Source organism: Somniosus microcephalus, chromosome 12 (genome assembly GCF_052327205.1).
Source record: "Somniosus microcephalus isolate GS21.2 chromosome 12, FLI_Smic_1.0, whole genome shotgun sequence".
NCBI classification, from domain to species: domain Eukaryota; kingdom Metazoa; phylum Chordata; class Chondrichthyes; order Squaliformes; family Somniosidae; genus Somniosus; species Somniosus microcephalus.
Genome location: NC_140998.1, coordinates 92,118,970 through 92,134,839, shown reverse-complemented (window position 1 = coordinate 92,134,839; position 15,870 = coordinate 92,118,970).

The following is a 15,870-nucleotide window of genomic DNA, read 5'->3' as shown; positions in this document are numbered from 1 at the left end:
GTTACGCTCTCTCTTGTTGGAGATGGTACTTGCCTGGCACTTATGTGGCAAAAATGTTACTTGCCATTTATAAGCCCAAGCCTGGATGCTGGCATGGACTGTTTCATATTCTCAGGAATTGCAAATGGAGCTGAACACTGTGCAATCAACAGTGAATAGCCCCTCTTTTGACCTTATGATAAAGAGGTCATTGATGAAGCAGCTGAAGGTTGTTGGGCCTAGGATGCTGCTCTGATGTGATGTCCTGTGGCTGAGACAATTGACTTCCAATAATCTTAATCATCTTTTTTTGTACCAGGAATGACTCCAGCCACTGGAGAGTTTTCCCCCTGATCCCCATTGACTTCAGTTTTAATGGGCTCTTTTTTGCCATACTCGGTTGAATACTGCCTTGATGTCAAGGGCCTTCACTCTCACCTCACCTCGGAATTCAGCTCTTTTGCCCGTGTTTGGAGCAGAACTGTAATAATGTCTGGAGCTGAGTGGTTCTGATGGAACCCAAACTGTGAATCGGTGAGCAGGTTATTGGTGAATAAGCGATGCTTGATAGCACTGTTGACCACTTCTTACATCCCGCTGCTGAAGATTGGGAGTAGGTTGGGCTTAACAAGCCCTATCAATGGAAAGTAATTTCACAGAGCGGGATGGAGCCAGCAGTGATGCCGCGACCCGCCACCGATATCGCCCGCCACGGACCCGCCGAGGTAAGTAAAATCACGATCATTGTTCTTTGAAATCAAAACATATTTTAACTGTCTAATGACACATTAGTTCCGTAAAATGAGGAGAAGCAACAATGTAGAGGTAAGCAAATGTTTCAAATCTGATTGAAAGCACAAATGCAAATATGCAAGAAGGGCTACATATTTAAATAAAAATTGAAAATGCTGGAAATACTCAACAAACAGTCAGCACCTGTAAAGATAAAAGACAAATTTATGATTTTTCAGGTGTGTAACCTCTCATGAGAACTGATGACTGAAACAATTGGTTTGCTGGCACAGTCCTGTTTGTGTACCTCGAAAAGGAGGTAGAAAGGGATTGTGTGGGTTTGGGAAACAAGATTGGAGTCAGGTATATTTTCCTTGGCATGTAAAGTTAAAATCAAATTATTTACTAAACTGCTGTTGGTTTATAATGGTGGGTTACGAATAAAATTTTTCTTTTACTTAACACAGGGAAAATATAGCCAAAAAGCAAAAGAAAATTCAGATGCTGGAAATCTGAAAAAACCCGGAAAATGTTGGAAATATTCAGCAGGTCAGTCAGCATCCGTGGAAAGAACAGACCAGTTATGATTCTGAGTGTGGACCCTTCTTCACAACTGAAAATAGATATTTATAATGGAAAATATATCCCTGGTCTCAAGAAAATCTGGGCATCACAGCATTTTTTCTCCATGAACTAGTGGAGGTTTAGAATAGATTTGTAGTAAAAGCAATTGATGCTGTGTCAATACACACTTTGAACTGAGTACATATCTGGTAAGGAATGAGATTGAAGTCTGTAGGGGTATGTAAAAACAGAGATAATACAAAGCTTTGCGGAATATGATGGTTCTTGTACTGCAGGGAGTGCAATAAAGTCATCTGTGGAATACAACTAGCTGGGTTTGAATAATGCAGCTGTAAGTGTAAATCAATATTGTGGAGTTAGCTTCAATACAGTTGATGACCAGGGAAGTGTTTGTAAAAACATAAGAAATAGGAGCAGGAGTAAGCTATTCTGTTCTTCGAGCCTGCTCCGCCATTCAGTAAGAGCATGGCTGATCTTCTACCTCAACTCCACTTTCCCGCACCATTGCCATATCCCTTCATTGCCTTAATATCCAATAAAGGATGGCCCAGATTTTCCGGGCCTATGACTGCGTACGCGGTGCGTACATGGCCGTAAGTGCCCCACAAGTTCCAGGTTTACACATGTGCTGTGCATGCGCGAAAACCCAGAACTTGCGATCTGTCAAGAATCTTCCTGAGCATCTTCTTGACAGATCCTCCGCATCCCTGGGAAATGGGCATTCGCTAGCGGAGAGTTGGGCTATTTGCCCAGCGAATGCCCATGAAACTCTTACACTTGGTAAAAGCAGGTGTAGGGCCTTCTTTTACCAGTGTAAGGGTGAAAATAAATATTAAAATAACATTTTAAAAATCATTTTAACATTCAAATCCTGTAAAATAAGTTTGTGTTATTTCTGGCCCCTTGAAAAATGTTTAAATTTAATTAGAAGAAAAATAATTTTTGTTTTAAATGTTTAATTAAATTGTATTTTAATTAATTTTAAACATGTAATAATTTATTTTATTTCAGTGCTGTTAAAATGTATTTTTGGGTGATTCCTATTAAGCTTATGGGGATTCCGTATGTAAATGGAATCTTGATAAGCATAATGGGAATCCCCTTTCTGATTGGTTGGGCCGGCCCATGTGATCCCAGGGACGCTTGCAAACCGCATGCGCCCCTGGGATACTTGGGCCTCTACGCATGTGTATCTGTAGAGGCCCAGGAGAGCGAGTCTCTGTGGATCCAGGACCATCAGGTAGATGCATAGCTTTATTGCAGTTCGGAGGCATCTGCTCGTGGAAGCCTCCGACCGCAATTTCAGGTCTGATGACTTTGCTTTGCTTTGTTTTCCACTACAGTCCTTCGCGCTACCAACTGAGCTATCGAAGGGAAGGCAAGCAAATCCTTTCTTCAGGAAATAAGAGTAGAGCATTGCATGGTAGGTTAGATTGCTGCTACAATCCAGCCAGACCTGGCTTTCTATAGGCTACATTCTAATTTAAAGGCTTCATGCTAATTTCTAGGCATTCCCAGCATAGTATTTCCATTTACATGGGATTTGTGCTAGAGATCGACCAATGGATATGTAAATGGTAATTGTGGCAGATTCAGCTCTGCAGAGTCTAACTCCAGACTCATTGGCCTAAATCTGGTGCAACTCACCCTGTAAATCAGGGCCAGTGTCAATATATCAATCTGTCTGTCTGTCTCTCGCTCTATCTTTCTCTCCTTCTTCCTGGCTCATCAGTGTAAAGAATTATCAATTACATTTTCTAATTGTCAGCGAAATACAGGTGGATAATTAGCTGGTTTCAAAATTCAACAGATATTTTTGTTTGAAAGTTAAGCAAACATGATCATGAAGTAAAAACAGAAAATGCTGGAAAAACTCAGCAGGTCAGGCAACATCCGTGGAGAGAAATTTGAGTTGACGTTTCGGGTCGAACCCTTCTTCAAAACTGGAAAGAAAAGAAAATAGATCGAAGGCAGGGCCTTCACCCCACCAGCCTCCACATTCAACGGATCATCCTCCGGCATTTCTGCTACCTCCAAAGTGATCCCACCACCAAACGTATCTTCCCCTCCCCTCCCCTTTCAGCATTCCGTAGGGACCGCTCCCTCCGAGACACCCTAGTCCACTCCCCTATCACCCCAAACAGCCCTTCCCCTTCGCCTGGCACCTTCCCGTGCAAGCGGAGGAGATGTAACACCTGCCCCTATACCTCCCCCCTTCCCACTGTCCAGGGCCCCAAACACCCCTTCCAGGTTAAACAGCAATTTACTTGTACTTCTCGCAATCTAGTATACTGTATTCGCTGCTTACGATGCGGTCTCCTCTACATTGGGGAGATCAAACGCAGATTGGGTGACTGCTTTGTGGAACACCTCCATTCAGTCCGTAAGGGTGACCCCGAGCTTCCGGTCACGTGTCATTTTAATTCACCGCTCCATTCCCAGTCGGACCTCACCGTCCTTGGCCTCTTGTATTGTTCCACGGAAGCTCAACATAAACTCGAGGAACAGCACCTCATTTTCCAATTAGGCACTCTGCAGCCTTCCGGACTCAATATCGAGTTCAACAATTTCAGATCATAACCTCAGCCCCTATTACACATTTTTTCTTGTAATTTTCCACTCCTTTCCCCCAAACCCCTTTCCTTTTGTTTCTCTCTCACACCTGGCAGCTATCTCTTGCCCTGCCAGTACACTTTACACCTAATCTCAGCCTATTACCATCTCGTCTAGCTCTTTTGTTTCTTTCACTTCTTTTGTCCGATCGCAGCCCTGCCTTCGATCTATTTTCTTTTCTTTCCAGTTTTGAAGAAGGGTTCGACCCGAAACGTCAACTCAAATTTCTCTCCACGGATGTTGCCTGACCTGCTGAGTTTCCCAGCATTTTCTGTTGTTATTTCGGATTTCCAACATCTGCAGTATTTTGCTATCATGATCATGAAGTATCTCTCTGGCCGCGATTTTGCCTTCGGAGGCAGGATCGTGGCGGGAGCGGTCGTTGGTGGGTCCCGGTCCCGCTGCTGGCTCCAACCGCTCTGTGAACAGGATTTTCCCCTGATTGGGCTTGTTAAGCCTGCCCTAAAAGGTTCCCGGCCAATTAAAAGGAAGCGGGTCTGATGACGTCCTTTGATGACGCGTCAGCAGCCAGTTACCTTAAAGGGGCCATGTTCACAATCATTTTGACAGTTGTTCTGTCAGTGTTCTTCAGCATTGAGGTGCTGCAAACACTGACAAGCACTGCACAGAGGTGCACGGCTGCACCCAGGCTCTCCCATGACTTCCTCCATATGCTTATGGAGAGAGTCACAGCACACAGGGAGGTTCTCTGCACTTCCAAGGGTGGAAGAGACCTCCCCAGAAGACCAACGCAGCCTGGTTGCACATTACACAGGAGGACATAAGCAGGGATGTCGTTAGGAGGACCAGGCTGCAGTGGTGCAAACCTTTCATTGATCTCAGTAGATCACAAAACGTTACTGCAAATCCACACCCAACCTCATCCTGCTGTGCCACTCATCACATCCCTATCACACTGCCTTCCCAACCCTACTCCTGCACATCCTTACTCATAGCAACTTACCTTGCACCTCCACCCATCCCTCTCTGTCTATATTATCACTTCCCCATCTCAGTAGTCACCCCTCACACTCACCCTCATCTTAGTCTAATCATACCAACTAACAACGCACAAGGGTAGGCACTTGGGTCTTTTATGCAATGTTCATGTAAATTTTCTGTTCATGTGTTGTCAAACATTGAAATCTATATTTTCAACACTTTACCTTATTGGATAGATCTGTGCTCACCTTTGGAAGTGTCTTAGTGCGTTCCAGTGAATGTTGAGATATAACTTCCCCCACCCCCAATTGTGATGAGTGTGCATGGAATGGCTTGGACACTGGAGGAATGCTTTATGGTGTTGGTGTGGGGTGGTGCATCATGTGACAGCCAGGGTGTATAGCGTCAAGTGAAGTAAATCTGGTCTTGGTGAGGCCATCGCTGGCCTCCCGGGCAACAATGGTGTTGGGTGTTGATGGCCTGTGTCCTATGCAGCATCAGGTGATTGCCGAGAAGGTTGGTATTGTTGTTGATGATGTTGGTGTGCCAGGTGATGTTGGTATTTGGGTTGATCATGGAGGGATTCAGAGGACCAAGGTGAGATTTTTTTCAAGGGCACCGATGTTGCTGGAATAGATGGCAGCTGAAGTCGAGATAACAGAAGCGATCTGTCAATGGTGAGAGAGCTTGCTCCAAGGAGGTGACAGTGGATAGAGAATTTACTCCAAACACTTCCAAACTGCATACAGCTCAAAAGTGTCTTCCAAGTCCTGAAGGCTCAAGCTTCTGACATTGGAAAGTGAACAGCTGTGAAATGGTAGCTTTCATACCACTTTTGCAGCTGTAACCTATTCACAGCAATGGGGAGACATAGAGAACCCGACCTACTTACCTGATGTAATCTCTGAATGATGTAAACCTCATTAAAAAAGTGGTAAAATAGAAATAGGCTGGCAAAATGGTAGTTAACAAGCATTTAACAAGCATTTAACTATCTTAAATGCCTCCCCCACTGCTTGGCGTCAGGTCTGTTCTAAAATCGCATGCCCCACACTTTGGAAACTTACATGGAGGTGGGTTCGGAGCAGTTTCCCAACCCGTTGTCAATCATTTCGGTTTTGACAGTGGACCTGCCTCCAAACCCGCACTCTGAGTGCCGGCAAAATTCAGCCCTCTGTTTCTCTTATTTCTTTTCCCCCTCTCTGATCCCGGTCTCTCTCTCTCTCCATCAGCTTAATGCACTTTCTGAAATTCATAAAACACAAAGCCAAAGCTACAACAGATGTAGCATTAAAACAATATTTTTCTCTCATTCCTTCAAACACAGATTTGATCTGATTTAAACCAAAACACAGAAATAAATTTTACCTCAGTAAAGCTTCTGAAATTTGTTTTTGAATCTTGTTTTTCAAAATTACTTGAATGAAAGTTACTGAGTAGAAAGTGCTAGAGATAATTAGTTGCCATCAAAATTGAACTGTTACTTTTTTTCTAAAAGTTGAAATAACATTAAATGAAAAAATACATTCTCTCACTATTTCTCTCTCTGAGCACCACTCTGTCTAATTCCAATCTTTCTCTAACTCCTGTCTCTCTCTCTTTACCCTCAGTTTAACACACTTTTTAACGTTTATAGAATACAAAAATCCAGATTATGCCATCGCAGGGTAATATGCTCTCAGTACAAATCAGCAGCTATTGTGTTACACAGTGAGACACCTTTAACATTAAACATGCCTATTGCAGCACCACCTACAGAAGTATCAGGAACTGCAAGTACTTACAATTAATTGTCAGTGAAATGCGCACCCCAACTACCAAATGTAATATATATAAATGCTAAGTATTCATGTTGCGTTAACTAGATTATCTGTCTTTTTTAAATACAAATATTTCAACTCAGTGTTTATGTTGGGGAAAATATAGGCTTCAGCGGGCCAGTGAGGAAAACAAAGGAGACAGCATCAGTGGGGAGGATCCAACAATGAGAAGAGAACTGCATCATAATTTGAACAAAGAGAGGTTTGTCGAAGAGAGCTCCTATGACATGAGTAGGGCCTTTGGAGAAAGTAGGAGGATGGCAGCACTTGAGAAAGGAGCTACTGAGCAAGTAGAGGATAAAAGGGCAACAGGAATAACTGGTGGAGTAAAAAAGAACAAATGAGCCATGGCAAAGTTTTGTGTGGGGAGCACTGAGGACCAGAAAGTAATGTACTGTTTAAATTTATTTTTTATTCTGTCCATCTGCTGCCACAGCTAGCTGACAACTTAAGTCAAACATAATTAGATCCTACTTGGCATTTCCTTCTGCTAGTATTTGATTTTTCTTTCTTGCTTTTCCCTTCATCTTTTCCTTTTTGTTATTCCCTTTGCTTTCGGGCGCGCACACAACTTGCACTGGCCATCAATTTATCTACTCCTTTCCGCATTAGTAAACAAATTCAAGAATATTTCTTCTTTCATACAAGGACTGCGTACTTTACTCTTTCCCTCTTTAAATGCACATCAATTAAAGACACATGTGGTCGTGGTTATTGAAGCGCCTTAATGATTGTGAGAAATCTTGGTGGCCATATTTCCCCATGAAGAGCCTGGAGATCAGAGTCTGTGGAGATTTCTGGGGGACTGGTGGCAGCGGTAGTTGCATTTCCATTACATATAAGGAGCAGCTGGCCATCCTTTGCTGCATTTAACTCCCTTCCAATAGTCTATTCTTCTTCTTAGGCAGTCCCTCGGAACCGAGGATGACTTACTTCCACATTGAAAATGAGCTCGCAGGTGACTGATTAGTCCAATGCGGGACCTACAGTCTCTGTCACAGGTGGGGCAGACGGTGGTTGAAGGGGCGGGTGGGTGGGGTGCTTGGGTTGACGTGTGCTCCTTGCACTGCCTGCGCTTGGCTTCCGCTTGCTCCCGGCGAAGAGACTCGAGGTGTACGGCGCCTTCCCGGATGATTCTCCTCCACTTTGTGCGGTCTTGGGCCAGGGATTCCCAGGTGTTGGTGGGGATGTTACACTTTTTCAAGGAGGCTTTGAGGGTGTCCTTGAAGCATTTCCTCTGCCCACCTGGGGCTCTCTTGCCGTGCCGGAGCTTCGAGTAGAGCGCTTGTTTTGGGAGTCTCGTATCGGGCATGCGGATAATGTGACCCGTCCATTGGAGCTGATTGAGCATGGTCAGAGCTTCGATGCTGGGGATGTTGGCTTGAGCAAGTACACTGACGTTGGTGCGCCTATCCTGCCAATGGATTTGCAGGATCTTGCAGAGGCAGCGTTGGTGGTACCTCTCCAGTGCTTTGAGGTGCCTGCTGTACATGGTCCATGTCTCTGAGGCATACAGCAGGGCAGGTATCACTGCTGCCCTGTAGACCATAAGCTTTGTGCCGGGTTTGAGGTCCTGGTCTTCAAACACTCTCTTCCTCAGGCGACCGAAGGCTGCACTGGCACACTGAAGACGGTGTTGGACTTCGTCTTCGACGTCTGCCCTTGTTGACAGTAGGCTCCCGAGGTATGGAAAGTGGTGCACGTTGTCCAAGGCCTTGTCGTGGATTTTGATAATCGGGGGGCAGCACTGTGTGGCGGGGGCAGGTTGGTAGAGGACCTTTGTCTTACGGATGTTTAGTGTAAGGCCCATGTTCTCGTATGCTTCGGTGAAGGTGTTTACGATGGTTTGGAGTTCGACCTCTGAGTTGCATTTCCATTATATATAAGGAGCAGCTGGCCATCCTTTGTCACATTTAACTCCCTTCCAATAGTGATGCATAAGGGAGAGTCAAAGAACTGAGTAGTGGGGAAAAGAAGGTTCAGTGGCAGCTTGCAGCAGATGAGCATCAGCATCTGAAAGGCTTTGCAAAGACTGCACATGGCAGCAGCAAAGAATTTAGCTGTGTGCAGAGGTATTTTCAGACACAGAATGTTAGCAGAAAGGTTTAACAGACCAGACAGCTCTGCGAGTGATGACAGCTCTAGTCTGATGGCAGAAGTAAGATCCAAAAAGTGACACAGTATTGAGGGAAAGTGATCACAAACAGCATCACATTTTTGGGAAAGGCAAAATAAAACTTAACTGTTTCCTATGTTGTTAAAGTGGTTCAGATAGAAAGGAAAAATTAAGATTACAAGAGATGGAAAGGTTTCAGAAAAATCTAAAGGTGGTTTTCACATTCCCAGTGTGTATTCTGAAGGATTTTGGATTCACGGATTACAGGTTAACAAGTCTGGTGATGTGAGTATGCTAATGCCTTATTTAAATGAGTGTCCTGCAGCCAGCACAAATACTACCCAATGAATTTCGAATTTAAATAATTAAAGACAAGAGGGTGGTAGCCAGGACTAAAGAATGAGCATTCACACGGTGAAGTCAAGTGACTTGTATTTGCTTCAGGCTGCAAGCTGTCTCAGGTAAATTATCCCAACTATACTACTTATTGCTATGAAACTTTTGAATAATAATGGTAGAAGGAACTAAAAATAATCCAAATGCCCCTTCAGAAAAAAGGTTGATTGATGGGCTGGTCAGAGCTCTAGTGGTAAGATATTTGGGTAAAATAAAGTCTACAAATAGCAATACACAAACATTTGTCACTGTATTTGTACCAGTGTGGCAAAGCCACCAAGAGACTCTTGCAGTAATCTATATAATTGCCTTTAACAGGGGCTTGTTACCTTTAAGTGTTTGCTCTGTATAAACAGCGTGGGTTCGGTAAAATGGCGATCCAGTGCGATGACGTCATCACGCAGGTCACGTGACGTTCCCAACGGCGGGAAACGTGATGACGTCATGATGTCAGAGGGGAGAGGCGTTCCCCCTCAGTCCTCGTGGAACCAGTTGGTGTACAGACCTGTATAGAGTTTCTCCTGCGTTTTTGTTTGTAACTTTTACTAGTGCATTAAACCACGTTTGGTTAACTGCTAGTTTCAGTCTCAGTGCTTTCATTAGGAATTCAAGCACTCCTATATTGGTGACCCCGAATCCTCGTGGACGTTCTTCGCGGCGGAAACGGAACGCAGGGCCACGATGGAAGCCAACGCAGTGGCTTTGAAGCTCCCCCAATTTTGGGAACAACAGGCGGCCTCCTGGTTCGTACAAGCGGAGGCGCAGTTCGAGCTCCGCAATGTCGTGCAGGATCAGACCCGTTATCTTTATGTGGTCTCCACACTCGACAGCTCGACGGCGTCGAGGATCATCAGCCTACTGGAGAACCCCCCGGCCACCGACAAGTATGTCGCCATTAAGGCACGGCTAATGCAGATATTCGGCCTTACGAAGGCAGAGTGCGCACGCCGCCTACTCACGCGGCCCGGGTTAGGAGACTCCAAACCTTCGGAGTTGATGAGCCAGATGCTCACACTCCTGGGGTCTGAACCGCAATGTTTCCTGTTTGTAGGAGTTTCGCAAAATTCCCCTGAAAACAAGAAAAACATTGGTCCACATCGTGGATGAAGATTTATGTGTTTTGAATTGCTTCTGGGTCAGGTCAATGTTTTGAAGCATGCTCAGAGCCACGAAAGACTGCTGGGCTGGACTACAATGGAGTCGAGGAAATTCGTGGAAGTATTCACACACATTGAGAAGGAACATCTTGATTAAGGCTTGTGCTTTTGAGCCCGGTCAAACACAGAGGTTTGCAGCTTGTAATGTGTTTGTGTGAAAGACCTGTCAATCAAACCAGGGAGGTCAGGAGTTGCCCACTTGACCCGAGGCCACAGAGACAGGTTGTTATGGCTGGCTATGATTCAGCAGCCAATCACAGTCCTTTTTTTGTGTACTGGCCAGACAGAACGGCAGGAGCATGAAAGACCTGTCAATCAAACCAGGGAGGTCAGGAGTTGCCCACTTGACCCAAGGCCGATTATGGCTGGCTATGTTTAAACAAGCAATTCAGCAACCAATCACAGTCCTTTTGTTTGTGTACTGGAACTTCAGGCGGGAATTTTTCCAGACAGAACGGCAGCAGCACACAGGTATAAAGATAGCTACTGAGAAGCAATCTGGCCTCTTTTTACTTCGCTGGACCACAGGTGAGCAGAATGTTCTGACTCCTCAACAAGACAACCTAGCAAGGAGTTTGGGGTGGTGATTTAAGGGAATTGCTAAGATTGTTTAAATAACATTGTAGCCATTGTATCCCTCGTTTTTGCCATCTGTACCCCCTTGTTATATACTTTTACTGCATTTACTGTGTTCGTGTGGTACAGTTTATATTTGATTATGGTTCTTTAGTTTAATAAATTTTGACTTTGCTCATATCCAAACCAATTGTCCGCTTTAACATCATTAATTGTAAGTCCTCCAGTCAGAACTGAAAGGTGGGGTAGCGATTCGGAACCGCTGTTAAAATTGGTTTACAGTGCAGCAGGTAAAAAGGCTGCTGGCCAGGTATGTTACCATAAACCAGGTAATAGATGCTCCCCTACAAAATGGCGACCCAGATGGGACTGGAGGCAGTTCTTGATTTGATGAGGGATTTGGATCTGCAGCAAGCATCAGCTCTTCTCTTTCTTGCTTTCAGTCTGTGGGCAGTCCTGTGGAAGGTAGTGGCAGTGTGTAGGCTGACCTATCAGGGTATAGGTGGCTGGGTTAGGAAGGGTGAGAGGAGAGAGCAGGAGGAGGTTAAAGAGGCCAAGAATCAGGAGTCCCAGTTTGGAAAATGCCAGGCATTTATAGAGCGCCTTGTGCAGGAAGTCACTGAGGTCAGAGATAGTGAGATGAGACTGCGGGAAGAGAATGTCCGCCTCATCTCAGAAGTAAAAGAGCAGGAGGAAAGGTTTAGTCAAGCAGATCAGGGCCCCTGTAGTGCAGAGATCGAAAGCCTTAAGATGGCTTTTAAAGCAAGGGGGTTGATTTGCATGATCAGCCCGAAGGCAGGTCAGCCAGATTTTACTGGCAGCCCAAGTGAAACCATCCCACAGGCAGCACCCAGAACGGGGCTGGATAGGGAATTAGAGATCCCAAGATCGCAGCCCACAGCCCCGAGTCTCCAGGGGCTCTGGCGGCAAGAAGGGGTGGACAATGAGGCGGTAGGAGGACGCCAGCAGGTCCCGCTAGGCAGGCAGGGACCAGGACCAGTGTACCCCCTCCGACAACGGAGGTATGGTCAGCCCATGAATGCTAATGACCCAGGGGCTGTTCAGAATACCTTCCTCGTGCCTTATGATACCTCACAGCTCAGAGGTATGGTGAAACACATTCCCATGCTCTCTGAAAAGGGAGACCCCTCACTGCACTTCCAACAAGTAGACCAGGCAGCCGGTGTTAACGGCTGTGATGATGAAGAGAAAGCCAGAATGTTGCTTTTCTCTGTGGATAGCAGGCTCTATCAGACCCTCTCAGATGAGGCCAAGAGAGGACAGAAGGGTTTTGAGGACATGAAGGAGGAAATACTGGAAGCCATGGGTGCGAAAGACGGCAATCCGTTTGATCGCGTAAGAAAAACACTGCAGTAGGATTCGCAAAATCCAGAAAATACAGTCTAGATTGGTAAAACCCCTGAAATGGCCACATTGTGAGAACACAAGATGGAGTTGGCAGTTCTCATGGCTCAGTTCAAAAGGACACACCAGCAGTATCTTACAGCAGCCTGAGTCATCACCGATTAGAAGATTCCAGAACTTACTGCTATTGATATGATAATATGGTTACAGCAGTAACGAACTCGTAAACAAAAGTATTTGCACGTGGAGGTGCACTAATTGCTAACAAAACGCAAACCCATCTCTGAAATTGCTGAGCACAGAAAAAAACACATTATCTGTACCAAAGTCAGAGGGACACAGGACAGATCCCATCAGTTTCATTTACAAGACATTAAAATAAAGTACTTGCTTTTGTCAAAGCAGCCTGCCCATTACCTTGACAAAAGAAAACCCCTGATTTGGCGCCGAGATAAGGGCAAGAAAACAGTATAACTGTTGAGGGAAAATCGACAGCAAGACATTCATTCAGTGAGATTCAGACAGATCCATCACAGATTCACACAGACACGAGGTCAAGGACAGAGCGAGGAGGACCCACAAGATTGTGCAGGAGAGCAGATTCAGAAGTTCAGTCCAGATCCAAGACCATCAGGAGTTCGAAGGCCGAGTGGAGAGCAGACGGTTCGAGGAGTTCGGAGGACTTTCAAGATTGTGCAGGAGAGCAGATTCAGAAGTTCAGTCCAGATCCAAGACCATCAGGAGTTCGAAGGCCGAGTGGAGAGGAGACGGTTCGAGGAGTTCGGAGGACTTTCAAGATTGTGCAGGAGAGCGGGTTCAGGAGCCGGTCCCATAAGGAAGATCGGAGATCCCGGACGTCACAGGAGTACCAAGATCAAGGACGGTTTTAAAACTCTGGTGAGCATAAAGGCCCAACTCTACCTAACTGCCCTAGTTGAGGTATATTTTAGCAACGGGAGGGTTTGTAACATTAAGGGTTTTGTAATTCAGGAGTGTGATTTATCCCTCGATGTGTCCGTGCGTTTTTCCCACCCCCGTTTTAGTATACCGCTGATTAAGAATTGTTGTATGATTTAAGGTAGTCAAAGTTATTCCTTGTGTTAAATTTTAGTTCCCAGTGGGAGACGTGCTAATGATTTTTGTCTAAATTGATTCTTGCATTCTCTGTGTTTATTCTCCTTGAAAATAAAGATATTTCTGATTTAAAACTCACCTTGTCTCACCTGATCCATTTGTCTTCCGAGTCACAAGTTGGGCCACACATCAAGGTTGTCTGGCAATAAGCCCAGTGTCTAGAACCGGTGAGGGGGGAGCGCTTCAGAACCGCTCACGAGCAGTGCGAAATCAAAACCGATCTAGCACACCATAAGCTCGTTAAAACGACCCCTTACAGAATGGCGACCCAGATGGGACACTGGCTACAGAAACCTTGTGTGGTGGACAAAGACTCGGGTGAGACAGATGTTATGGAAGATAGGTTAGCCTTCTACGTGTGTGGTAAAGTAAATGTAGCGAAAAAATGGGTGTATGGCCTGTTAGGAGCCGAGCGTCCCCTAAAGGCAGCCGCCCAGTGGACGGCTAGTAAAGAGCACCGCAAGGGCATTGAGAAAGCGGTGTGGCTTATGTGTTATAAAAAGCAGGCTCTGGTACTGGACCACGCGGTGGCCAGTAAAGAAACCAAGATTAAGCATTTGTCCCAAGAGCTGCAGGAAAAGGTTGCAGCGGAAGGGAAAGTGTTAGTGGCTCTGGAGGCCATAAGCCAAGAGAGGGCAGCGATGGTCAGGGACCACCGGGGGAAGGTAGAAAGGTTGGAGGCAAGATAGCTGAGCTGGAGGGGAGCGCTAGGTTCAGGGTAGAACACGTAGAGTATCAGGCAAGAGAATCCAGGGAGAAAGAGAGGAGATTAAAAACGGAGATTAGCCACCTTACAGGGGAACTGAAGGCACAGGAGGAAAAGGTAGGCGAAGTAAAAGCAGCCTATAAGCTGGCCTGCGCTCAAGGGTTTGAGGAGGCAGACCACGGCCCCTGTAGGCAGGAAATAGAAAGCCTGAATCTGGCATTGGCCAGGGCAAAGGGGATGATATGCCTCATTAGCCCCAAGGTCGGCCAGGCTGAGTTCAACAGTAACCCAAGCAGGGAAGTCCCGCAGGCAGCCCCCAGAACAAAACGGGTTAGGGAACCAGAGTTTTCACAGCCACCACCCCTAGCCCCTAGTTTTCCAGAGGTCTGGGATCAGGAGGGGGTGGAGGATGAAGAACCCAAGATAGACCAGGGTAGCCCGAGAGAGAATCAGGGACCGGGACCGGTGCACCCCGTGACACAATGGAGGTATGGACCACCCGGTGACGACGGGGAACCTGGGGACATCCAGAACCATTTCCTGGTGCCACACGGTATGCAACAATTGCATTCCATGGTGAGCTACATCCCCAAGCTTACCATGAAGGGGGACCCTTCACTGCACTTTAGGGAGATAGAGCAGGCAGCCTGTGTGAATGACTGCGACGAGGCAGAAAAGGCCAAAATGATGCTGTTCTCCCTGGGTAGCGATCTCCTCCAGACGCTACCCGATGAGTGTAAGAGGGGTCAGGAGAATTATGGCAAGCTCAAGGAAGAGATCCTGGAGGCCATGGGGATGAACGAGGGGAGTCCGTTCTCCCGGGTAGAGAAAACAGCCCAGCTCCCCGGGGAATTCCCGCAGGCGTTCGCGGACAGGCTGTGGCCAGTCTATCAGGATGCGTGCCCGGGAATGCCGGCGCGAGCGCGCCTGAACGGGGAACAGTTAGTTCACTGGCTAAGGTGCCTTATGAACAACTCCCTGCCCCGTGTTCGAATGCAGGCAATGGCCTGGTTCGACCCCCAAAACACCGAACAAGCAACTGCGCGTCAAGAACATCGACTCCGGGGCGTGCCCCGCAGCCACGATGGCGATCGGCAATTCCAGGAATTTAGGAGTCATTTAAACAGGCTTGTCCGACCTCCTCTGTGATTGACTTTCCTTATTAAAGACAATTCTTGGGGGGCGTATGTGGCAAAGCCACCAAGATACTCTTGCATTAATGTATATAATTGCCTTTAACAGGGGCTTGTTACCTTTAAGTGTTTGCTCTGTATAAACAGCGCGGGTTCGGTAAAATGGCGATCCAGTGCGATGATGTCATCACACAGATCACGTGACGTTCCCAATGGCGGGTAACGTGATGACGTCATGACGTCAGAGGGGAGAGGTCTTCCCCCTCAGTCCTCGTGGAACCAGTTGGTGTACAGACCTGTATAGAGTTTCTCCTGCATTTTTGTTTGTAACTTTTACTAGTGCATTAAACCACGTTTGGTTAACTGCTAGTTTCAGTCTCAGTACTTTCGATAGGAGTTCAAGCACTCCTACACCAGCATAATTCAAACTCAACTGTATTAGAGAGTTATTAACACCATTTTGGGGAGGCAATTTCAATTATTTTGCTCCTGAGGAGCCAAACTTTGTTTTTTTTCTATTGTGATATCATGCACAATTTTCTTTTAATTAGCTAGAGTTAAAATGAAAGCTGTCATGTGACTAAAGCTCCAAACGGAGGATGGGAATTAGCCTGTC